Raw genomic sequence first — 25,479 nt, 5'->3', positions numbered from 1 at the left:
CTGCTCCTTAAAAACAGCCACTGAGATTTTAAGAGGCACACTTTACAACCGATTATAGAATATGGCCATACCATTTTTCTAATACTATGGTACAAAGATAAGATGATTAAAATACTCAAATATGTTTAGCTATAGCTCTCAAAATTAATGTACCTTGAAAATTAAACACACATGTTGTCAAAGTTATCTAGAGTAACTAAGATAAATAATTTTATTATAATTCTCAAAAAAAGAAGTTTAACAAGAGAATCAGAGTCCTAATACTCGGCAAAACTCTCTAAAGAATTTTCTTTTTCTCTTTTTGATCATTAGCCAGTGATAAACTTTGAAGACTTTCCTGATAAATCGCCACTATCTTTGCCACAAATAATACATTTCTATACATTTCCTCTTACACTTCCGAGCATGTATTTATATTGCAAAAACCATGACACAGATGACTGAGATGATTCCTCACAGGTTGAGAATCCTCTCTTCTTAATTACACCCCTCACATTAACTCTCATTATTACTGACAACTCAATATTAATACAATCACGTATCAACCTTCTGTGAATTTGAGTGCCTTCTCATAAAAAAATTCATGAAACTGATTGAATACCTGCATAATGTAAATGTCAACTACAAATTGGTACTTGCCATTGGCACTTGCCATCTGCCTCTACAAGGATGAAATCAGGAGCTGCTGCAGCTGCTGACTTTCAACAGCTCCCTGAAAGGAGTTCAGGGTGAAGAGCAGAAATGAGACACTCTTGTGCTCTGGGAAAAACAGGCAGAACAGGTCTTCAGATAGATATTTTCAGAAGCCGATTTTATGAGCCCAATTCTTGTATCTCCTCATATCTAGAAAAGCACTAAAATCCTTCATAGTGACGACTGCTCCGCGTGACTAGCAGAAATCTTCTGCAAAAATATGTCCTTGAGTGCATGTTACTTTCCCTTCACCAAAATCACATGTATACTGACCTTCCTTCCCCCCTACCTCTTCGGAGCAGTTTCTCAGAGCTATCTGAAATGCTGTCTCCTGGGCTATAGTCCTCATTTTGCCCCAAATAGAACTTAACTCACAACTCTCATGTTGTACACTTTTTTAAGTCAACATAAAGAGCACAGAATTCTGTTATTTTGAATTGTAGAGCAACTATTGATAATCTATTTCACTTTTAGGGCTAGAAAAAAAGGTAAAGAAAAAATGTCTGAGACAAAAAATATACAGCAACTTAGGAAAAACATTTATTCTCATTCTCAAGGCTTAAAACTGAACACCAATGCTCTCTGCAGCAATCTTTTGTTTTTCACTACCTTCTGAAAGAATGTTTTTTCTTTCTCATTTTTTCTCTTACCTATTATTTTCTTCCAATATGAACAGTAAATAGATTGTTTGCTGAGTTCAGTAAATTGCATATTATAATCCTTCAAAGCAATAAATGTTTTTATTCATTTTTGTATCTCATTTACGCAAATCTCTCCTACCCCACAGATACCTAGTTTATACAAACTTAAGAAATTTTTATAGTGTCAGAAAGTATTTCAAATTTAAAGTAGACCTACTGATTAGGTGATGTGGTAATATTGCTGAAGATGGAGACTTTTAATATGAATGAGAAAATACAAAAAGCTCGAATTTGAGATATGGCCAATATGTGGACTTTGAAACTGTTTCCTGCCTTGGAACCTAATAAAGTAGGTAACCTGTGACAAAGTGAGAGAGTGGCACGGACTACCAAACGTAAAATAGCTAATGGGAAGCAGCCGCATAGCACAGGGAGATCAGCTTGGTGCTTTGTGACCACCTAGAGGGGTGGGATAGGGAGGGTGGGAGGGAGAGAGATGCAAGAGGGAAGAGATATGCGGACATATGTATATGTATAACTGATTCACTTTGTTATAAAGCAGAAACTAACACAACATTGTAGAGAAATTATACTCCAATAAAGATGTTAAAAAAAAAAGTAGGTTGAATTGTTTTGTTGATATTCACAGTCTTTAATCCATGGATATTGAAAGAAACAAAGTATAGAACAAAGCACTCTCTTAAGGAACAATAAGTCTTTACGATGCTGGAAGCACTATTTCTTTCCGTTATTTAAAAACTATATGGTAAACTACTTTAGCATGTTGTCAGTGACAGCAGAAAACTGGAAATGTTCCTGATTGTTTCTATATCAGGTATTGTTCAAGACTTCCAGTTTTTCAAGGGGTAATGTATCTAATATTTGGTTTAATGACAATTAAATTACATAACTACATTCTAGCTCACCACAGTTTCAAATATTTTATGGTAAGGAAAATATCACTTTAATCCTAAAGATTTTTAAAATTTTAACATGATGTTTATAAAGTTTTAACTATGATTATTTGGCATGAAGTATAAAAAAAGTGTTTTAACTAGTGTGTTTTAGCCTGGTGGATTCCTGAAAACTTTTCATAGATGTGATTGCAAGCTTTGAAAATTTTACCGCACATGTATTTGCATTCTATTGACAAGTGTGTCTACCTTGTTGAAATTAGAACTGAGTGGCCCATGTTATCCAAAGTAAATACAAGTAAGACAGAATGAGATTTAGTTGCATTTTAGTTTATAAAATCTCACCAGCACCATAGAGTTAGTGTATACTTACCAGATAATCTAAGAAATTTTCTGCCTGAACGTTTAAGAAAGTGATAGGTCTATGCAAGTTATTATGTAGGCCTGCCACCAAACCAAGTGAATAAAGATTGTGAAAGATAGTTATTTGATAGAAATTTAATTGTTGTCCAATTTGTAATGTTCTGACTACCTTACTTCTCTCATAGTACCTTTTCCAAATTCTAATACTTGAATATGCTTCAAAAGCAAAAAAACTCAAAAAGATTGCAAATAAACTAGATGAAGCCAGATGGTTGGCAATGTAATATAATAGCATAATCTAATATTAGCTAAGAAGTACAATGAAATATTTTAAGGCCAACTTGGATTCATTTATAGAACATTTAAGGAAATTCTAAAGTAATTAACCCACAACAAAGCAAAATCTGTCAACTATCATGTAAGTGTAGAACAAACAGAGCATAAAATAGAAATTCAAAGAAAGGCACAGACTAGAGAGATACTTTACTAAAAATGGGGTAAATGTCAATGAAAGACCTAATGATACTGACTTGTGTGGCTCTGCCAAAAGAATGACTTGCTTTCTACTCACTCACTCAACTTAATCTATGTCAGCCAATAAGTAGGCATTGCACATAAATGCCTATCAGATTTTAGGTGCCTTACTCTTAAAAACGAACATTCAGTCAAAAGATCATAAAACATTTGACTAGAATTCTCAATATAAAAATATAGATAAAAAATAGGATAAGGGAACATGAAATATGGAAGAAAGTTAAACTCAACAAAAATACGACTGAAAAACAATCTCACTTATTAGAAGCAAAGGAAAAAAGAAGTCACACTGGGAATATAACTTAAGCAAGAGTCCACAAAACAGATCAATACACCAGGAAAGAACATTTGGAAATTCTTCCATCATAATTTTTTTCCAACCTTGATAGCATAAATATCATTATTTTGTTATTATGATATATGACATGGGTTTTGCAATTGGGAAACAGAAAGCAAAGAAACAGACATAGCAAGGTGAGAGATGGCAATCGTGTTTATGTATTGCAAAAACATTCAGTAAAATATTATCTGTGATAAATTGGAAGAAATACAAGAAGCTTAATGAATCTGTTAGGGGTTAACTATTTGTAAAAAGTCAGATAGTAAATATTTTTGGCATTGTATGCCATATGTTCTCCATCACAACTACCAAAATTTACTATTTTTTAAAAAATATGGAACACTTCACGAATTTGCATGGCATCCTTGCGCAGGGGCCATGCTAATCTTCTCTGTATCGTTCCAATTTTAGTATATGTGCTGCCGAAGCGAGCACCAACTTTACTATTATAATGAGAAAATGTCCATAGGCTATTTGTCATGACTGGATTTGGCCCACTGGCACGAGTTCAGAGACTTTTTTCTGAGGAACCTGTTTCCAGTGAATCAGAATAACCATAAATATTGGATGTGGAAAGGAAAAAGTCACAATCCTCACAGGTGTGTTGGCCCATAAAACAAAATCAGCCATGGTACAAAAGTAAATTTAATTGTGCTATCTTCCCACCCCAGCTATAGTTTCAGCTGGTTTCATCATTCCAACTATTAAGTTGAGAGATATAAAGCATGGCATAAAGAATCAATGATATAACTCAGATTATCAGTTATGTCTAGTAGAGAACTTCAGTAGGTTGACTGCTACATGTAACTGACAGGGAGTGAATAGATCAGAAGGTGCCTGGTAAATTTTGAATGAATTGCATTGCCAGAGAAAACACAAGCCATAACAAAACAGAAGAAAATCAAACATAAATCATTTTTGTTTTAAAACAACCTATAGGTCCACAAACATACACCAGCCACAGATGGAACTATTCTACAACATCCAACACAGATAAAGCCATAAAGATGAACAGACAGGAAGAAACCTCCCAAAGGGCATAAGAACAATTACCAAAGGAATTCTTCCCAGGGAGTGAAATCAGGGACTAATCAATGATTTTCTATCTACCACCCCAAGCTGATACGGACCAGCAGCTTTTTTTTTTTTTTTTTTTTTTGCAGTACGCGGGCCTCTCACTGCTGTGGCCTCTCCCATTGCAGAGCACAGGCTCCGGACGCGCAGGCTCAGCGGCCATGGCTCACGGGCCCAGCCGCTCCGCGGCATGTGGGATCTTCCCGGACCGGGGCACGAACCCGTGTCCCCTGCATCGGCAGGCGGACTCTCAACCACTGCACCACCAGGGAAGCCCTGGACCAGTAGCTTTTGTACTCTCATTCTCATTTTCCAAATTGATGTTTTCTGTTTAGTTTTTTCTTTGTGGATATCTGTCTCAATTTCTCTATTGTATATGGACTATGCATAGAAATGACAAATAATAGGACTTGGGTTGGAGAGATAATAGGTTTTCTTTCTTTAGACCATAGGTCAAAAGACCAAAAGATATCACATCCATACATCATGGAAAAGTCTGAAAATCACCCACAGATCCTGGACTTTAAGTTGGGTGGAGTAAATGCAAGGGATTTGGGGCTGTCTACCTTAGAAGATGGTAGATATATTTCATGGTTGAAAGGAGACGTGAAATCTTTGTGACCATGAAGAGACAGATTGAGGATATAGATGACAGAAATCTGGGGGCACATAGAACAATTCCTTCTTCTTACCAGGCATAGGAATAGCCTATTTTCCAACCTTCCTTTTTGCTAGGTGTGGCCATGTGACTGAGTTATAACCAGTATAAAGTGAATGGAAACAATATGGTCGCTTCTAGGACTATTCCATGCAATAAAATCCTCCTGCAAGTTCCCTCATGACCTTTCCCTACCACATGTTTCAGGGCATCCGACTTAGGACTCAGGCTGTAGGGAATGATGCACTATAGATGGAAGAACCTAGGTCCTTAAATCTATACAGGAAAGTCCACCCTGTGAGTATCACTATCAAACTGTTAAGAATGTGATAGAAACAACTTCTCTTGTGTTATGTGTTTGAGATATTTTGAGTTTTGTTTTATGACAGTTTATCCTAAATAATATGGTTCCCTTTCAGAGAGCAAAATCTAAGACACATTTTACAAGCTAATTTCAGATGGCTTTATTTGATCACACATATATTTAATTTCCATTTCTACACTTCTCAAATGTAAATGTTGAACTGATTCTGGGGTATATCTTATAGTATAGTTTCTACACACACACACACACACACACACACACATATATATATATATTTTTTTTTTTTTTTTTTTTGGTGGTACGTGGGCCTCTCACTGTTGTGGCCTCTCCCATTGCGGAGCACAGGCTCCGGACGCGCAGGCTCAGCAGCCATGGCTCACGGACCCAGCCGCTCTGCGGCATGTGGGATCTTCCCGGACCGGGGCACGAACCTGTGTCCGCTGCATCGGCAGGCAGACTCTCAACCACTGCACCACCAGGGAAGCCCTAGTTTCTATATTCCTTGGGAGCAGACTTTTTTTTATCCTTTTCACAAAGTTCATTGCAGTCTTCCTTCTGTAGAATTGCTTAAGAAATCATCTTTTTCCACTAGTGGTGAGCTCATGTAGAACACAGGTGAGCATGAAGCAGATGGATACCTTCTCTAGAACGCACACTAATTAGGCTCAGGCAACCTTGAGGCCACTTGCACCTTTTGAAGGCCACCCTTTCATTAAAAACAGCACTAGGAACATCTATTCTCTAAGCATTGTTGATGCCTTGCAAAGATATTAAATGATAAGAAAAATTATGTTTGCTAAATACAGGAACATATTACCTTTTAATATAATCATGTCTTTTGGTCACTTTTTCATTTCTGTAGCAACTAATACAGTTTGCATATGAAATAAAAATCCACAGTATAATATCTCCTGATTTTCCTCATCTTCTATGTCTGGGATCATTTATTTAGGGAAAGAAACACATGGAACTTTTTGCCGTTCCACAGATATGTTAACCCCTTCCATACTTTAAATATTTTTTTCTAAATGAGAAGAATATGGTTAAATTTTATGGTAAGATATTATACATTCTTAAATATTTAGTTCAAATTTTACCAACTTTTAAAAATCGTTCGTATCTATAGTCTTCAAGAAGTCTTTGTTTATGAATCTCTCATTGAATTAACATTATTTACATACTTTTGAATTGGTACTAAACACTTTATTTCTCAGTAATTTTCATTTTAATAGCATTGGTTAGTTCAAAGGATTCACGAATGAATCCAGATAAATATAATATAGCTCACCTTAAATACATTAGTATCTCCAACACGAGACATACTGTGAAATCAATAAATATTTGGCAAAAGGATAGATTTATGAATAATAATAAGTTATTGCCTTATTAAATTTTGCTGGCTGAGTAACCTTCAAGAAGATCAAAACTAAAACAAGTTATTTTAGGGAAATAGCTATTTCCATTAAAAGAAACAAGGATAAAATAATGCAGATATCCTTTCTTTGATTGTTAGTCTTCTGATTTAAGTGGTTCTTTATAATAATTTTATCAGAGCATATTTTCAGACTCAAAATTTCCACTTATGTTGCATTTTAATTGCTTCCCCAATCTTATTTTTAATCTCAGCATTAAAGATGTTTCCTGATTATCTATAGTTTAGCAAATGGCAGTTCATTTTGTTGTTCCAGATTTTAAAACTTCAACTAGTTCACTTAGACACTGAATTTGTTTTGAAAAATAATTTCAAGTGTTGATCATTTACATTTTAAACCTGTGCATCACTAATATAAAACTTCAAATAACTGCTCTTACCAGTATATTTATCTGTTTGCTCATTTGTTTTGCCAGAATAGAGCTTTATTACCACAGCTTTCTCTTTACATTTAATGCACTTACGCTTACAGCTTTCATTATCTTTTAAGAGATACAGAAGTGAATTACCAATACATAGGGATCACTATATTACCAACGTTAGTCCCTAAACAAATAATTAAGTGAATTTTCCCCCAAGATTTAAATTGCCCATTATTAAGAAAACAACTATTGTGGGCAACTTAAAGTACAGAATAATTATAGATTAATTTATGTTCTAAAGTTGCCAAGTCCTACCAGAGGAAGGAACTATATTTGTCCTTGAATAGAAAAGTAGAGGTCATCATTTATTCGTTCAATAAATATTTTTGAATGCCTAATATGTGCCAAGCCTCATTCTTTGTACTGATAAAAGAGCAGTTAATGAAATATAGTAAACTCTCTTTCATGTTTCATAGAGTTTGCATTTTAGAGAGACAGTGAGGAAGTCAATAAACACAGACACACACGCACACACACACATGCATACAATATTACAGTGTCTTATATGCTACTACGAACTTTGAGGAAAAATAAAGTTAGAGAATAAGAATTTTGACATTTACTCTAAGAGAGTTGGGAAGTGACGTTATTAGTCTTACCTTTAACACAATGACTTTGGTTACCTTTTTGAGAATAGACTCTAGGGCACAAAGGCTGTAGCTGGGAGATGAGTTAGAATACCACTGATACAATCTAGATGACCGAGTATGTACAGTGATTCAAACAGGGTAGTAATTGTGGAGGTAGCAAAGTATCATCATATTCTACACATATTCTGAATGTAAAACTATTGGAATTTGCTGAAAAAAGAGATTGAAAGAAAGAGAAATGATACTCTATATTTCGATTTGAGGAATGGAAAAAATGGAGTTGCTATTAAGATGGAAAAAACTACAGAATGAATGAGTCTCTAGAGGAAGAGTGAGATTTTATTTTACACATGTTAAGTTTGAAATATTAGATATCCATCGAGTCAGTAATTTAATGCAAAGTTATACTAAATCAGACAAAACTGGTTAGTTAAGAAGCATTGCTACAGAAAATGGTGAATTTAGCATCAAGGTAAAAGAATTAGTTCACTAAAACGGTATTCTAAATATGTTCATATCTAATTACACAGTGGCACATTAACAGTAAACAGAAAATATTAACAGTAAATATTTCCAGAAACAAAAGTAGATACAGAGAATTAGGGGGATCCACAATCATTGTGGGACTTTATCACACCTCTGTCATTGTTTTATAGTTAAGAAAATTATAGCAAGCTATATAAAGTCCAAACAACATAGTACACTACAACTGCAAAACGAAACTCTTTTTAAGTGCACATGGAACTCATTCAATGCATAATAAAAACTAAAAATTCCAAAAATTGAAAAAATGCATAAGTTCTCTCACAGCAGCAGAGTTAAGCTAAAAATAAATAATAAAGAATAACCAACCCCTCAATTTTTTAAAAAATTCACATTTAAATAACTCAATTATTTAAGAAAACGCAATAAATATTAGAAACAGCTGAAAATTATTTTAGCATCCATATCGAGGTATCAGAATAGCACATAAAGCTCAAACATATCAAGAAAAAAAAAGAGTAACAAAAAGAGAAAAATAAATGTTTACCAATATTAGATATGAAAACAATGTTTTTGCAGTATTACTCAGGCTATAGCCTAAACTGGAAACAAAGCAAAGAGCCCTCAGTTGAAAACTAGCAAATAAATTGTTATATATTTCTACAGTGAAATAACATGCTCCTATGGGAAGGAACAAGACAACCTGAGGGAACAACATGGATGAATCTAACAAAACAATATTTAGTAAGAGAACCTAGACAAAATAGAGTTACTTTATGGTTACATTTATATATTGTTCAAAAACAGAAAAAGCTCCTATTTTGTTAAGCATCAGAATGCCAGTTACCTTAGGGAGCTAATGCTTGGAAAGGGACACAGAGGGGCTTTTAGAATTCCAATAATATTTCATTGTGTGCTTGTTACACAGGTATGATAATTTCATGAACCCTTACTTAACTATGTTTTTCAGCATTTGGGGAATATAAATGTCACACTTTAATTAAATATATTCAACAATCTGGGGAACCGTAAGTTTATATATGATATTCCAGGAGACTGGATAAGGACATGAAAGAGGCATGCAAACACAGAGTGAAAGAAGATGTCTGAGAAATGAATCATTGATCACGGTGTCATAGAGAGGAGAATAATGCAGCAAAGGAAAACAAGAACAAAGGTAGGAAATATTTTCTATACTGGGAAAAATTGAAAATGTGGAAGAAAAAGGGAACCATTTCTAGACTGACATCCTCAACTATGGGAGAAGTGATGGAATCCGATAAGTAAATGTCTAGGTTTAGTTAGGCTCAGGTGCAGTTTATTCATAAGAATGGGAGTGACAATGGACATATGTGCCGGTAAGCAGACATGATAGTAAAAGTTGGAGAATGATCTCATCTCATTGTTTCAGTTTCCCTGGAGAAAAAGGGGAAAAGGAAGCAGGTCAAATCTCTGGAAGAAAAGGAAAAAGAAGCTATTCAAGGAGTAAAAATATAATCACTATAAACTATTTCTGGTACAGTGGCAGAGGCTTAGTCAAGGCAATGCATAATTGTGTTATTGCCAGGTTTACTTGCTTTCAGTAGTCACATATTTGAAGTGGGCTCAGTCACTGTGTGTGTGTGTGCATGCGCACACTCTTAGGAGTAATGGGTGCCTTTTGTAAGCATTGTTTTCTACCTATAGTCACCTATACAAGTGATGTGGCAGAAAGAACAGAGAATTGAATTTAACCAGAATTGGCGCATTTCTACGTGAGTGGATGAAGGAGAAGAGGAGTGACATTATTGAATGATCACAGATTTTAGTAGGAAAATGAGAAAAAAGATGAGAATATTGGCTGGGAAATGGGAGCTAGGAAGTGACATAAAATAAAACTAGGATCAATAAGCAGCAAGCCCCAGCAAAACTGAAACAATATTGTGAGTCAGTAACAAAGAGCATGGTTTTAGAGAATGGAGTGCAGAGAGTATGATCTTTAAACCTGAGATGATGTATGTGTAAATTTGAAATTATTGGTGATGGCAAGAATATAATATAGAAAGTGAGTTGCCAAGGAAAGAAGGATAAGAATCTTGCAGGAAAAGAGGGCAATCAATTGATAGCATATGGTATTAGAAGCAGTGTAATGACACTGTAACCCACAAGAATTCTGAAAAGAGCACAATTTGAGAGTCACAATGAGATACTGTCTTAGAGGAGTAAGAAGTGGTCAGAATGACTGCACCTTACTGCAAAGAAGAGAATTTTTGGATTATACTTTGATGACATAAAATTCAAAATTTGGCAATTTTAGAGAGGAGTGAGGGAGGCTGGTCTGGAAATAACAAATAGGAATTAGGAGAAGCCTCAATTACTTCAAGGCTGAGTATGAGATTTATGGGAGTTGTACAAGAAGGTAGCATCCTCTGAGGCTAGCTTCAGCCAGCACAAGGAAGAACAAGAAACCCTCATACAACCAGTTGGGGATATAGGAGGCTCTTGCTCTGGTGGAGTGTGAGTTCCAGAGGGCATAGGATAAGGGTGCCACAAGTTCAAGAGGTACTGGTGTTTAGGTAGGAAAAAGGGATATACAGAGATATATAGTGCTTAGTGTGCAGTTACTGAGGGCTTATTTATATGGTGGTGACTGGCATAAATTGGTATAAAAGTAAAATGTAATTAATCTTGTGTATTGATATGGGTGCATTCATTGTGACGAATATACTAAGAGGAAACTGAGTGTGAAGTATATAAGAATTATCTGTACTAACTTCACAATTTTTCTATAAATCAAATATTGTTCTAAATTTTTTAAAGTTTAAGAGACATAAAGCATGCTTAATATTGCAAAAAAAAACCCAAAGCCCACTGCTCAATGATAAGGAAAATTCAAACTGAAAATAATGTTAAAATGATATGAAAACACTGATGTGAAAAAGTGCCATAATATAGAATATGAGTTTATGCAACAAAATATCTGATATATTAAAAAGTAACATAATAAGAAAACATAAGTATTATTAATTCAAGTTACCATTGCATCTTGCCTGGACAATTGTAATAATTCATAACTCATCTCTCTGCATCACCTCTGGCTTTTTCTAATCTGTTCTTTGCATTACAGCTTAAGAGATATTCTCAAAATGCAAATCTGAACAGATCACTCTTATACTTAGCCAACAGTCACTTCCATTTACCATGGTTTTCAATTCACAAAACCTTTCATGACATATGCCTCACCAACTTCTATAAAATAAATATGAACCAGTTGCCTCATACTGACCTTTTCGTTTTTTAATTACATCATTTTAGAGTCACATGATATACTGCTTAGAAATACCTGTCCCTCCTTCTTCATCTAATCAGTTTTTAATCTTTCTTTAGGCTTAGGTCAATCATCAATTTCTCATGGAGGCTGCTCCTTACCAGTCTAGGAAATGATCTTTGTGATATATGCTTATAAAACTTTATTCCTTTCCTTCACATCAGCTCAGTCTGTAAATATACTTCGATTAGCCAAACAGTGCACTTGTTTTCCATTATTGCTAGACTGTAATCACCTTAGAACCTGAACTACATCTACTCAACATTGTATGCCCAGAGCCTAGCATGATGCCTGCCATAAAACTTTTGATATAGAAGTTTTTCAATAAAAGGATGTGGAGGAATTGAGAAATAGAAAAGGTAGTTTTGTAAAAATAAATATATGCCATTGTGTACAAGATCTAACATTATAAAGACTTCAACCTTCCTGAATTCAATTAACTAATTTATTATAATTATACTCATAATCCTAATTAAGTTTTATGAAGTAGCTTGAAAAATAGTTGTGCATGTCATCTATAAAACTAAATGCAATAAAATACGGAAAATATGAGTGACATGGGGGTATATAAATGACAAATATACAGTTTTTAATGTTGAATTTTTTGCGTAAGAGAAATAGCATAGGAAAATTAAGGAGCCAGAATAAACAATTTAATAATTACAAAAAAATCTAGAGTAAATGAGAAATGTATTGATTTTTCAGTAGCGATATTAATATAGATAATTGCAAAAACATCCATTTAGATCCACAGATTATACCTAATAGCAGTGTAAATTCTACATAAACTTAAGAGTTTAATATAAAAAATAGTCTCTAAGCAATTAGAAGAACATATCTGTGAACATATGTTTAACTAATAAAAATTTACTGCTCACATAGTCTAGTGTGAAATATATATTTTATATATACATTTGTATATATACAAAATATTTTTTAACAACTCAACCACTTTAAACTTTAAGCTTTTTTTTTTTTGGCATGGGTTTGTGTGCCAGTTGATGTTAATTAAATCAGCTGTTTTTGGTTTTCTTTTTTCCACTTAATTACAAAGAAAACCTTGTCAGAGTACTTCCCAACCGGTAATGAGATCCAGCAGCCTATGTATGTCATAGAACTGGAGGGAAATCTAAGCCTCGTGAATTCGGAGCTGGCAATCTATGGGATATATATACTGTTATATTCTACTCTGGCCCAATTCTCTACTATATTTACTTCATCCCTTCAATCCTGCCCTACTCTAAAACTTCTCCATTTTCACTTGTCTTCATTAGTTTGATCCATGACAATGACTCAACTATCATTCAGAATCCAGCTTCTCCCACCAAAAGGCAACTTCAGGTCAGCTGCCTTTAATCAAATCTGCTTTACTCTCAACTGACAGAAAAAGAATATATGGCTATGTAATCGTTACTTTTATGTGTCAACTTGACTGAGCAACAGGGTATCCACATTAACCATTATTTCTGGATCTGTCCTGTGAGGTTGTGTCCAGATAAGATTAGCATTTGAGTCAGTGGACTCTGTAAAGTAGATTACCCTCCCCAGTGTGAGTGGGCATCGTTCAATCCTTGAGGCCTGAATAGAACAAAGAGATGAAGGAAGGATGAGTTAGACCCTTTTTCTTCCTGCCTTCCTGCTTGAGCTGGGACACAGAGTCTTCTCCTGCCCTTGGACTGGGATTTATACCATTAGCTCCCCTGGGTCTCAAGCCTTTGAAGTCAAACTGGAATTACAACCGCCATCTTTCCTGGGTCTCCAACTTGCAGATAGCAGGTCGTGGGACTTAGCCTCTATAACTGCAATAAACCACATATATGTATACATGATAGATACCATATATATATAATAAATATATACTATTCATATCTATATCTCCTACTGGTTTATATTTCTTTGGAGAACTGTGATTAATACAAGCTGCTTCATGTATCCAGTCAGAATACAAAGGGACACTGTCAGACTATGCCAGCACATACGTCTAAGGCACTCAATACATCTATTAACACTCTTTCCACAAGGTGTGATCCTGTGGAAAATTTTGGTTGGACATTTTCTCATCTAAAACAAATAGATATTAGTGTAGACACAGTTTCCCAATTCCTTGAATCTCAAAATTAAGTGTTTCCTGGAACCTCTGACCATATGTAATCCAAATAGAGAAGCTGAATCTATGACTTCCTCAGAGAATTATATCAGTATCTTGCTATATTGCTCTACATTCCAGCTCATTCCTTAGTACAAGCCCAGAGAATTGTCATTTTATTTTGGTTGGGTAAGATTTACAACTACAACGAGTAAGCAAATATTCTCTTTTTAAAGTGGGGCTAATGGTGGGATCTTAGCTGTTGAAACTCTTCGAAGATGTTCATGTCTTTTATCTAAAAGCTGCAAGGAAGTAATCATAAATGGAGATACAATTTTTTTTCTAGGATGAAAATATAGCATCCTTTTAATTAAATAAATATTATCCATTTACAGCAAGATTAGCCAATTAAAATACTTCCATAAAATATATTATTGCAAACCAAATAATGTTCATGAAGATTTTAAATGACGTGGCAGGCATATTAGCATACTTAACACAGATGTGGCTCGAGCACATTGAATATAGATTTCATTATAGACTTTGATACAACATATCTAGATACTTTAGTAATAGAATAAATGTTCACAGTGATAATATCTGCATGAGGATACTGGCAGCTTTCAATTCTTCATTTTGATAATGCAATAATAACTTTTAAATATTCAAACAATAAGGAATATCTTTTTCATTGCTTCCTCCTCTCCTTCACAAATTGAACCACTGATCAGTTTGATATGTATTTTCAAAAAAATTCATTTTTTACCTTTGCTTAGGTATTTGTACTTTTGTCCATAAATAACATAATCTTTTTCCTTTTTTCAAATCATTTAAAAAAATTTATTGACCATATAGCAGGAAATGTGAATCTAAATTCAGAAAAAATTTCCTGTGTGGAAATACACGTTTGGAAGTCATAAGCATACATGACCTTCTCTCTTGTGAGCTATCCAATGTATCTAAAATCTTGCTGCCTTTATTTCCAAAACGTACTCAGAATCCTCTCAGCAAGTGTTGCTGTGTCTCTGGTTCAAGCCGGAAGCAACTGCTCATTCATTTACTGTCCTTGCTCCTATGAAGGCCATTCTCAACACAACAATCAAAGCTCACCTACTACATAATACATAAATACATACAAGGTCTCTCCTTCACTCAAAAAACTCTCTGATTTCTGATATTTCACCAATTCACATATGAAAACTAGATGCTCTCATTAAAACACTGATACCATTGGGCAAAGTTACCTTCCAATGTAGCCTACAGATATTACACCTTGACTCCTGAATAGTGGTCACGGCTTTAATTTTTCCTTTCCAAACTTAGATAGAGAACGCCTTTTCTTTGTTTCTTTAATGTATGTAAGTCTGAAAATTTTTATAAAAAACACTCAAATTACATAAATAGTGCAAATAAAGTACATTTGAAAGTATAAGTTAAATCTTTAAGTATATGTTGCAATTCTCAGCATTCAGATGTACGTATCCATATCTCCTGAAACTTTTCCTGCCCAGCTCTCAGCCTAGCACGGTGTTTGAAGAATCCCCTGGAGTGCTCTAAGAAAGCATATAAAATAAATTAAGTCTGAGTTTCCACATTGCCTGGTAAGAATCCATGGCTTCAAAAGGGGATAAATCTAAGTGTCCTAGGCTCTGTGTTATCTCTCTCTCTGTATTTTCATTCTGAAAACCTTTCAACTCACTTCACAGTTGCTTCTCATTTTCTGCTCATTAGAGGCACCTTCTTCTCTACCAAGCCCCACTAACACAGAAACCAGTATCTCTTCTCCAGCCCTCAATATAAACTTTATAGACTCACACATTTACCAACACAAGCTCTCTGAACACCACCTTCTATGTCCCTCATATAAACTTTGATTCTACCAGGGGGCCAAATCCAGATTTTTAAGTCCTTCAGTCCTGGGCGACCTTCACTTACTGGAATTATGAAACAAAAAAAACACAAGGCATGTAGCATGTTTATTGATAGCAACTATCAAATACCATCAATTGGTGATACACAGGAGACAGAGAGAGATCTACAATTACTGCTGCTTTCAGAGTTGCCAGTTTCGAGGGTGACATTTGTTATATGTTGTCTGTTTTGTCAGGTGAACACACAAAAATAGGAGTACTTTCAAAGCTACTAACAAAGATGTGCTTTGGGAAGCTTCATTTACTATCCTTCCATTCTAAAATGAAATAAACACATAATGTAAAAAGTAGAAGAGACAAAAAGCTTGATATGTATACATAGTTATAATTTATTTAAAGCATATATACATATACTATATGCTACTCTTAATTGACATAAACATATTAAATATTAATAAAGACATATCAACTTGTTTTTTAGAAGTTTGACAGATTCTACCATTTTACATTAGTTTATCTTTTGTCCTCATCTCTAATTCTTATCACTTCTTACTTTCTGGTCTGTATTTTGTTTTTCTATTCATTAGGAAAAAAAATACATTTTCTCATTTAATTTTTAAAAATATTTCATGTTATTAAGTTACTAGTGTCATTCAATCTTATGTCTCTTTCCCTCTTCTTTTTATGTCGTTCACTTAAAGTTTACCTCATTGGAAAGTAACAAAGGACTTTCCCCATTTATTTTTACTAATAACTTACCTCTGTCCTAGCCCTATCAGCCTAGGTCCACCAAGAACAAACATGCAGCCTAAAGAAATAGAGTTTATTGACCCAATTCAATGAGGGAAACTGCAATCAAGAGAAACCAAGGGCTACCTCACAAAACATAGAAGATACCATTATAAGAAGTTTGGGGGTAAGGATACAGCTTAGATGAAATGTAAATGAAGCAGTCTCACAGCAAAGCAGGACTGAGTGTGAAGAATTCAACATCTGACTTGGATTGTAAAGTGAATCTAAGATCTTTTCACCTTGAAAACTACAAAGTCAAGGTAAATGTTCAACTCCACGTCCAGAAACACTATGAGAAGCTCTACAGCTGGGTTGTAAATTCAAGTGCTTCTCTGTGTCAAAGTGACTTAGATCCTCCAACTAAGCATGGAATTAAATCTTACTGATATCATTTTAAACAGCAAAGTTCCTGATGGTCTATGAGTTTGGAGAACAAATATTCTCAGTGAGGAAAAAAAAAGCAGTAGTCATCCAAACATGGGTATTTTTATGACACCTCAAAGCTGCAGCATTGCCCTGGCTGAAATAAGATTTCCTGCTAAATTTTTAGCTAGCTATATCAGAGCCTACTATTTGAATCTGCTGAATTACTGGACATATTTTCATTTGTTCATTGGAGCTGATAGTTTCTTACTTCTGTAAGAATAAATATTATTTTCTAGTCACTACGCTTACTAACAAAGTTGTGTTCCTAAGATAGCTTTCTTAAGATAAAATAATGTTATATCTTCAATATTTCTTAAATTTCAAGTCTACATGACATAGAAGAAAAAATAAATACAAAAACAATTCAGTGAGTCATTGAGAGGTATAAATAAGTATTTTAGAAAATAGATCAGGGCATAAAATTATAAATTATCTAATCAGATTATCACTGCAAAATATAAATAAAACAGAATTTACTGACATTAAATGACCAGATTTAAGAGTACTTGCTTCTTTTTCTGCTACCATTGTTTATAACTTACATAATTTTAGATTGATACTGTAAATATCCTGATGATAAGGGATAAACCAAATATATGAATAATTTAATACAAACCCTAACCCATCTAATTAAAAAAAATACGATCTGTTAGTAAGGCTAACGTATCTAGACCAATTATCTATACTAAAAAGTTTCTATTTTCAAGTTTATATAACCACAAATTTATTCTATGCAGTAGAAACTGAATAAAATATAATGATGGCAACTACTAGGAAAGGTGAAAATGAATATGTAAAATCCAGAATGCATGTATAGCAGGTACTGAGGCAGTGCTAATAATACATTAATCTTTTTTTTTTTTTTTAAGAAGATGTTGGGTTAGGAGCTTATTAATTAATTAATTTATTTTTGCTGTGTTGGGTCTTCGTTTCTGTGCGAGGGTTTTCCCTAGTTGTGGCAAGCGGGGGCCACTCTTCATTGCGGTGCGTGGGCCTCTCACTATCGCGGCCTCGCTTGTTGCGGAGCACAGGCTCCAGACCCGCAGGCTCAGTAGTTGTGGCTCATGGGCCTAGTTGCTCTGCGGCATGTGGGATCCTCCCAGACCAGGGCTTGAACCTGTGTCCCCTGCATTAGCAGGCAGATTCTCAACCACTGTGCCACCAAGGAAGCCCCACATTAATCTTCTTAATCCCATTTGTTTAAGAAGAATATTGGAGATTTAAAGTAATTATTTCAAGTCCTCAAAAGAGAAACCTTTCATTCTGTGTCTATTAAGGTAAAAGCTACATAGGATACTTATGTTAATAACACAGACTACTGAAACTCATATCAATAATACATTGTGTATTTCTGTAATTAAGAACCTGACTTCATAAAATTAATTTGCTTTTATAACATTTCATTGGGACTTTTCTCAAATATGTAGTCATTTTGCATGGTTTAGAGGAATAACTAAAGTTTAATTTCTTGAGTTTAGACATACTCCTGCTGCTTTTCTTCTGGAGAATGTTTTCTGGGATCTATTAATATACAAAGTAATAGCTGTAGTTTAATATTTATTACTACTATGGTTTCACAATTATATATTTTTAAGTTTTTATCATTGATACATTTTAATTTTTTCTCTTTTCCCCATAAGAGTACTATATCAATATCTCAAAATATAATTCTGAGTATATATTTAATTAGTCATGAAGTGCTTGAGATGTTTCTGAAAACTTACTGAACATACAGCAAAATATTTAATTGTGCCAAGGAAAATTATGTTTCGTCAAACTATTAATTTTGAATCAAGAGTCATTATATGTGCTGTTAGGTGAAACCTTTCTCTTTCATTCTTTTTTAACCTATATAAGTCAGGGCCCCATTTCAAAATTATATGTGGCTCAGTCATGTAATGCTATTTCAATCCTAAATTTACTCTATAGCACTGTCCTACTTGCAACAGCTGATCCAACCAAACTATAAGGAAATAAGTCATTAAGAAAAAACAAACAAAAAAAGGATAATTAAATATTCACATGAATAACATAATAGATCCATGCACTATTTGTAACAATATTTCTAAAACTTTCTATATATACTTTATGAAATTTTTGACATTATCCCATTTGATTTTAGAATTAATGCTTCAAAGTATATTTGTTAAGAATATGTAACCTCAGTAGTGTCTAAGCTATAACATTTAGTAAAGATATAGTATTATTATCTAAACTGAGTTGACATTCAAACTTCAAATTGTCCCAATAAGACTCTTTGAGTCTACACTCCACCATTCTGGCCCATTGTCCATATTGTAATCATGTTATACTTATTTGCCATATCACTTTATTCTCCTTCAATTTGAAACAATTTCTCAATATTTCTTTGTCTTTCATGACTTTCATTTTTAAAGAGGTTAGGAAATTTACTGGGTAGAATGTCAAATTTAGGTTAGTCTATATTTTCCTCAAAATAAGATTCAAGCTATACATTTGTAGCAAGAATACCACAGAAGTGGTGGCGTGCCCTTCTATGTGCAGTGTGTTAGGACCTCATCATGTCAGCCATTTCATTATTGGTAATGTTAACTTTGACCACTTGGTTAGGATGTTGTCTGTAAGGTTTTTTCCACTGTAAAGTACAATTTTCCACTCTATAAACAATAAATTGTGGAGAGATACTTTGAAACAAATATTGTTTCTCATTACATTTTAATATCCATTGATGCTAAATCAAATCTAACTATTATGGTTGACATGTATTTTTTTCACTAACACTGTAATTTCTTCCACAATTATTACACTGTTTACATAATACCCTTATATAACAATTATACATATCCCTATATATAAAATAGATTTCACTTCCTATTACTTTATCATTTCATTACTCAATTTATTTATATCATGGTAGACTCAGAGACACCTATTTTATTTAATGGGTATATTATATTACCATCATTATTTATTTTTGATGATTTTATTATTCTATATTTAGCCAATATGAGTAACTTCAAGCTACTTCCACAGACCATATAGGGGTATCTGCTGTTTTCAATCAGCAATACGTTCTGGATATAAGTTGATATAAATTAACAAGATCATTACTGTATTTTAGAACTACAGTGTACTTTATTGTCTGCCAGTAGCATGGATTATTCAATCAATTAATTATGCATAAAATATAGATTGTTTCTAATATTTTATAAATGGAAACAATGGGCTAATGAACAAGTATTACATTTAAGGTAATGTACTGCTGAATGTGTATTTTCAAAGTAATTTCCTAGAAGTGGGATTGCAGTTTCAAAGGTAAACATACGTATTTCTGTTACATATTGGCAAATTTCCCTCACTAAGGGTTGTACCAAGTAACAATCTCAGAAGCAATTCAGGAGAGTACCTGTTTCCCCACAGACTTTCTAAAATAAGCCTTTAATTTTTTAGTCAAGCTTTTAATCATTTAGAAGGACAAAATAGGTGCATCACTAGTTTTCATCTGTGTTCTTATCCTTTTGTGAATTGCCTCTTCATGCATTTACTTATTTTGTATCTTAGTTGTTTCCCTTATTTCTAGCATTTATTTATATATTTGCTAATATTAGATCTAAATTAGCTCTGATTATCTTTTCCATGTGACAGTGCAACTTTAACATAGATGTTTTATAATATATTTTAATTCCTTGTATGCTCTTCACCCCTCATAGATTCTCCTAGATATTTATGGTTATTATTTTCAAAGAACTTTAGTATGAACTTTTGTAGCTACATAAATTGTATTTTTATCAGAATTATATTAAATATAAAAATTACGTTAGAGAAAATTGACATTTTTTGGAATGTTTAACTCCCTATCTAAGAATAAGAGATGCCTTTCTATTTGCTGAAATCTACTTTTTGTCATATATATATATATACATATATATATTTCACTCATATAGATCTTGCCCATTTATTTTAGGTTTATTTCTGAGAATTTTATTTTCTCACTGGCTATCACAAATAGCGTTTTTATTTCAATGATTTTATCTTCAAACTGGTTATTGTGTGTCTATGTGAAGGTTATTTATTTCTGTATGTTAATTTTTGAGTTTCTACCTTATCAAATTGCTTATTACTTGAGTCAGATATATAATTGGTTTTCTGTTTCACTTATGCTATCATATCATCTGAAAATAGAGAGAGTTACCTCTTTTTTCTTAGTCTAAAATCTCTGACTTCTCTTGTCTAGTTGCATTGACTAAAACCTCCAGTACAATGTTTATAGTAGTAGAAGGGATATCCTTGTCTTATTCCTAATCTTAGTGGAGATATCACTGTGTTTCAACTAAAATCAAGATTCATGCTTGAGGAATATGTTTAAGAACATATTTCCTATTAAGAAACAATCCTTCGGGCTTCCCTGGTGGCGCAGTGGTTGAGAGTCCGCCTGCCGATGCAGGGGACGCGGGTTCGTGCCCCGGTCCGAGAAGATCCCACATGCCGCGGAGCGGCTGGGCCCGTGAGCCATGGCCGCTGAGCCTGCGCGTCCGGAGCCTGTGCTCCGCAACGGGAGAGGCCACAACAGTGAGAGGCCCGCATACCGCAAAAAAAAAAAAAAAAAAAAGAAACAATCCTTCAATTACTATTCCCTGAATGTTACTATAAACAATGTTTATTGAATTTGCTTACAGTCTTTTTTCTGTATCTATGAGAAAAATAATAAGTTGTCTCTTTTTTTTTGGTGATTTTTTACTGTGGTAAAATATACATTACATACAATTTACCATTTTAACCATTTTTAAGTGCACATTCAGTGGCATTAAAAACATTCACATTGGGCTTCCCTGGTGGCGCAGTGGTTGAGAGTCCGCCTGCCGATGCAGGGGACACGGGTTCGTGCCCCGGTCTGGGAAGATCCCACATGCCGCGGAGCAGCTGGGCCCGTGAGCCATGGCCGCTGAGCCTGCGCGTCCGGAGCCTGTCCTCCGCAACGGGAGAGGCCACAACAGTGAGAGGCCCGCGTAACGCATAAAAAAAAAAAAAAAAAAAAAAAAAAAAAAAAATTCACATTATTGTGATATCACCACCACCATGCATCTCCAGAAGTTCTTCATCTTTCCCAGCTGAAACTCTGTACCTACTAAACAGTAATATCCCATTCCCTTATCCTTCCAGACCCTGAAAACCATCATTATACTTCCTGTCTCTAGAATTTGACTACATTATATACCTCATATGAGTGTATAAGTGGGATTATACAATATCTGTCATTTTATGAAAGGCTAATTTTACTTAGTATAATGTCTCGAAAGTTCATCCATGTTGTAGCATATGTCCAAATTCCCTTCCTTTTCTAAGACTGAATAATATTCCACTGTATACATATACCACATTTTTTAAATGCCATTAATCCACTGATGGACACTTGGTGTCTTCCAACTTTTAGCTGTTATGAAAATATGAGTACAAATATTTGTTTAAGCTTCTAACTTTCTTTCTTCGGGGAACATACATGGAAGTAGAATTACTGGATCACATGGAAATTCTAGGTTACTTTTTTGAGAAATTGCCGTCCTGTTTTCCACAGTGGCTACAGCATTTTACATTCCCTCCAACAATGGCAAATATTTCAATATCTCAGCAACCTTACCAACACTTATTTTCTTTTTCTGTTCTTTTTAATTTTGTTTTTGCTTTTGTTTTTTGTATCCTGATGAGTGTAAAATATATCTCATTGTGGTTTTGAAGATGTCTTTCTTTAAATCTACTATTATGATGTATAATAGTAATGGATTTACTAACAGTAAAATGACCTTGAACTGCTGGAGTAAATTCCACCTTATCATGGTTAAAGACTTTTTTATGTGGTATTAGGTATTAGATCCTGTTTAATAATGTTTTATTTACTAATTTTATATTCTTTTAACTATGTTTTGGCTGAAAATTGAATTCAGCCACTGCAGCTGAGGTAAAGAGATGTTTCTGGAGGGCAAATGGCAGGAAAAATAAGCAAAACAAGAAGAATCAAATCTTTTCTCTCATCTGTTTACACCTAGTTTCTCCCTCATCTCCCTATTGATATAACCACATAGGAAACCATCTCAGGCAACATCCCAGCCCCAGTGTCACAGAACAGAATAGAGAAGCTTGGTTTGGGAAGCCTTTTCTTAAATTATATATTTATTTTGCTAAGTTGCTTAATATTAATTGTACTTAATCATAAAGGTTATTATTAGTATCTGTATTTCTTCTCTAAATTATCAAAGTGCTCTAATTTCGGTAAAAATAATGTTTACATGTCTGGTGGGAGGTGAGGAGGCAGTAGACTTCACAGTACTCAAGTGAAAAACCTGAATTTTACAAAATTTACACTCAATAGTATCTTATTAGTTGTTCATTACCTTCATTGACACTGAAAACTTTATTCAAATTATTTGATGGGGTTTTTTTGAGACTTTTTTTATTGTATGTCCAAATACATTCCTATTATTTCACTGCTATTATATTGAAAAAAGAAGACTTCTCTACTTGAAGAAATAATGATGTTACAATTTACTTCATGGAGCAAAAAAAGAAATAGCCTGCTTTTATCAACTGCAGATGTCCTATCTATGTTCCTTTTGATGTTATTTCTTTTACTGAGCAATTTTCATTTAATTCTATATAAAATCAGTTTTCTTCCATTCCCTTATTGAAGGTCAAAATGTTTACCTGAATTTCTCACAAATTTTAAATAGCAGCTCAATTTTAGTCATTTTCAGTGGGCAGAGTAAAGAATACTGTGAAAAATCTTCAACTATGGATATTTAGAGTTAAATCATACTCTAACTGTAATTTAACAGGTTTTAGCCTTTTGGCACAACTTAACCTGTATAAAAACAATTCTTCATATTGTCCTCATGGCTGTGGCATTTCTGATTCTATTCTAGTATTCCAAAAATTACATCTACATTATCAAAGGTTAAAATTAAAAGGTTTTCGGATTTTCTCCAGGAGTAAAAACACCCCAACATTTTGCGTTTCTTTCTTAATTAAAATAGCCTAAAATAACATAATAATAAACACACACAAATATACAAGGCATGTGACTCACACTTAGTCTTACATTTAAGGAAAATATTCAGGTTAAAATTACCTTATTTTCAAGTTTCTTATATGCCAATATGGCTATACAAATAACTACTTTATAATGAGTGTCAATTAGAATTGTCAGACACACAGAATGATTAACCTAAGGGATTCACTTGAGAGTTTAATGAAAGCAGAGTTTAAGGAGCTGTGTACAGGTTTAAAGAACCTCAAGGGTTTGATGAAACACTCAGGTGCCAGCTACAGTAAGAAGCCATTATACCCATAGTCCTGAAGGGGAAAGGGGAGAAAATGGTGTTACCCAGACTTCACGGCTCCAAGGAAAAGTGACCACCTGACATAAACTGAAACTGTAGAATAAACTGAAATTGCTAGAATGACGGTAATGCAGGGAGCAAGAAGGGGAATACATATCTAATGTGTTTCTCTATTTGCCTTTTAATATCCTGTTGAGGCTTTCTACATGTTGAACCCAGGGAAAATCAGAGGGAAAGGAAACCTACCTTGGTGATGTAATATGTAGCGATCTGATTCAAACCTAAGTACTTCATTTTGGGAGATGCTAATGTAAATGGTATTGCATTTTTAAATTCAAAGTCCACTTGTTCATTGTTAGTATATAGGAGAGTGATTAACTTGATTCAAATAGCCCTTCAAAGCTATGCATTTACTATTCTATTATATAATAAAGCCACCTCAAAACAAAAACCAAATAATAAAGCCACCTGGACCAGAATCTAGCATATAGGAAAACTATGAAACAATGTAAATGAGTGAGGTTCAGCTACCAGCAACAGTAATGAATAAATCTCACAAACAATACTGAATGAAAAAAGCAACACAAAAAATCATATACTGCATGATACATTTACATAAATTTCAAACCCAGGCAAAATTAGCACATAATGTTAAAAAGTGAAGATTATGCTTACCTCTTGGAAAGATACTTTAGAGAGCAACCAGTTGCACATGTGGGGCACCCTCTGAGATATGAATATTCTGTTTGTTCATTTAGGTGGTGAAAGCAAGTTTGTATCTATATATGATTCATGTAATTTAACGTATGTATATTATGTACATTTTAAAGAGGAATTCCATTTGATTTTATTCAACATTTCCGATTTTTTTAGTATAAAGGATTTTCAGCATATTTACCCATGGCATTTACTCATCTGATAAGATGATATAGACCTTAAAAGCAATGAATTTTTATTATAACCCAGAAGGTAAAATTCCTTCATATGTTTATCCCCAGCTCTCTTTCTCTCCATCTTTGTCTCTTTCCACCCTTCTCTCTGTATCTCTTTTACACACACATACATACACACACACTCCACAATTTCTTGTTTATTCCCTTCCAATAAAGGATTATTTTTCCTCATCTTTGTTTATTATAAAATGTAAATTCTCTTTCAAGATAGGAGTGAAAAGAACCGCTTGAGGGAGTAATTATAGTAAAAAAAAAAAAAAGATCT

At 33.9% G+C, this 25,479-nt stretch overlaps 1 non-coding gene across 1 annotated transcript; it reads right to left on the bottom strand.

The window, feature by feature from the left end:
* Positions 1-3,813: 3,813 nt before the first annotated feature.
* On the bottom strand, positions 3,814-3,920 carry LOC116743356. The gene has a single exon (XR_004346745.1). It is a non-coding gene; the product is annotated as a U6 spliceosomal RNA (small nuclear RNA).
* Positions 3,921-25,479: the final 21,559 nt, after the last annotated feature.

The sequence above is a fragment of the Phocoena sinus genome, chromosome 18 (assembly GCF_008692025.1).
Source record: "Phocoena sinus isolate mPhoSin1 chromosome 18, mPhoSin1.pri, whole genome shotgun sequence".
Taxonomy (NCBI): domain Eukaryota; kingdom Metazoa; phylum Chordata; class Mammalia; order Artiodactyla; family Phocoenidae; genus Phocoena; species Phocoena sinus.
The sequence above is the reverse complement of the archived record's forward strand: the minus strand, read 5'-3'. Positions and strand labels throughout refer to the sequence as shown.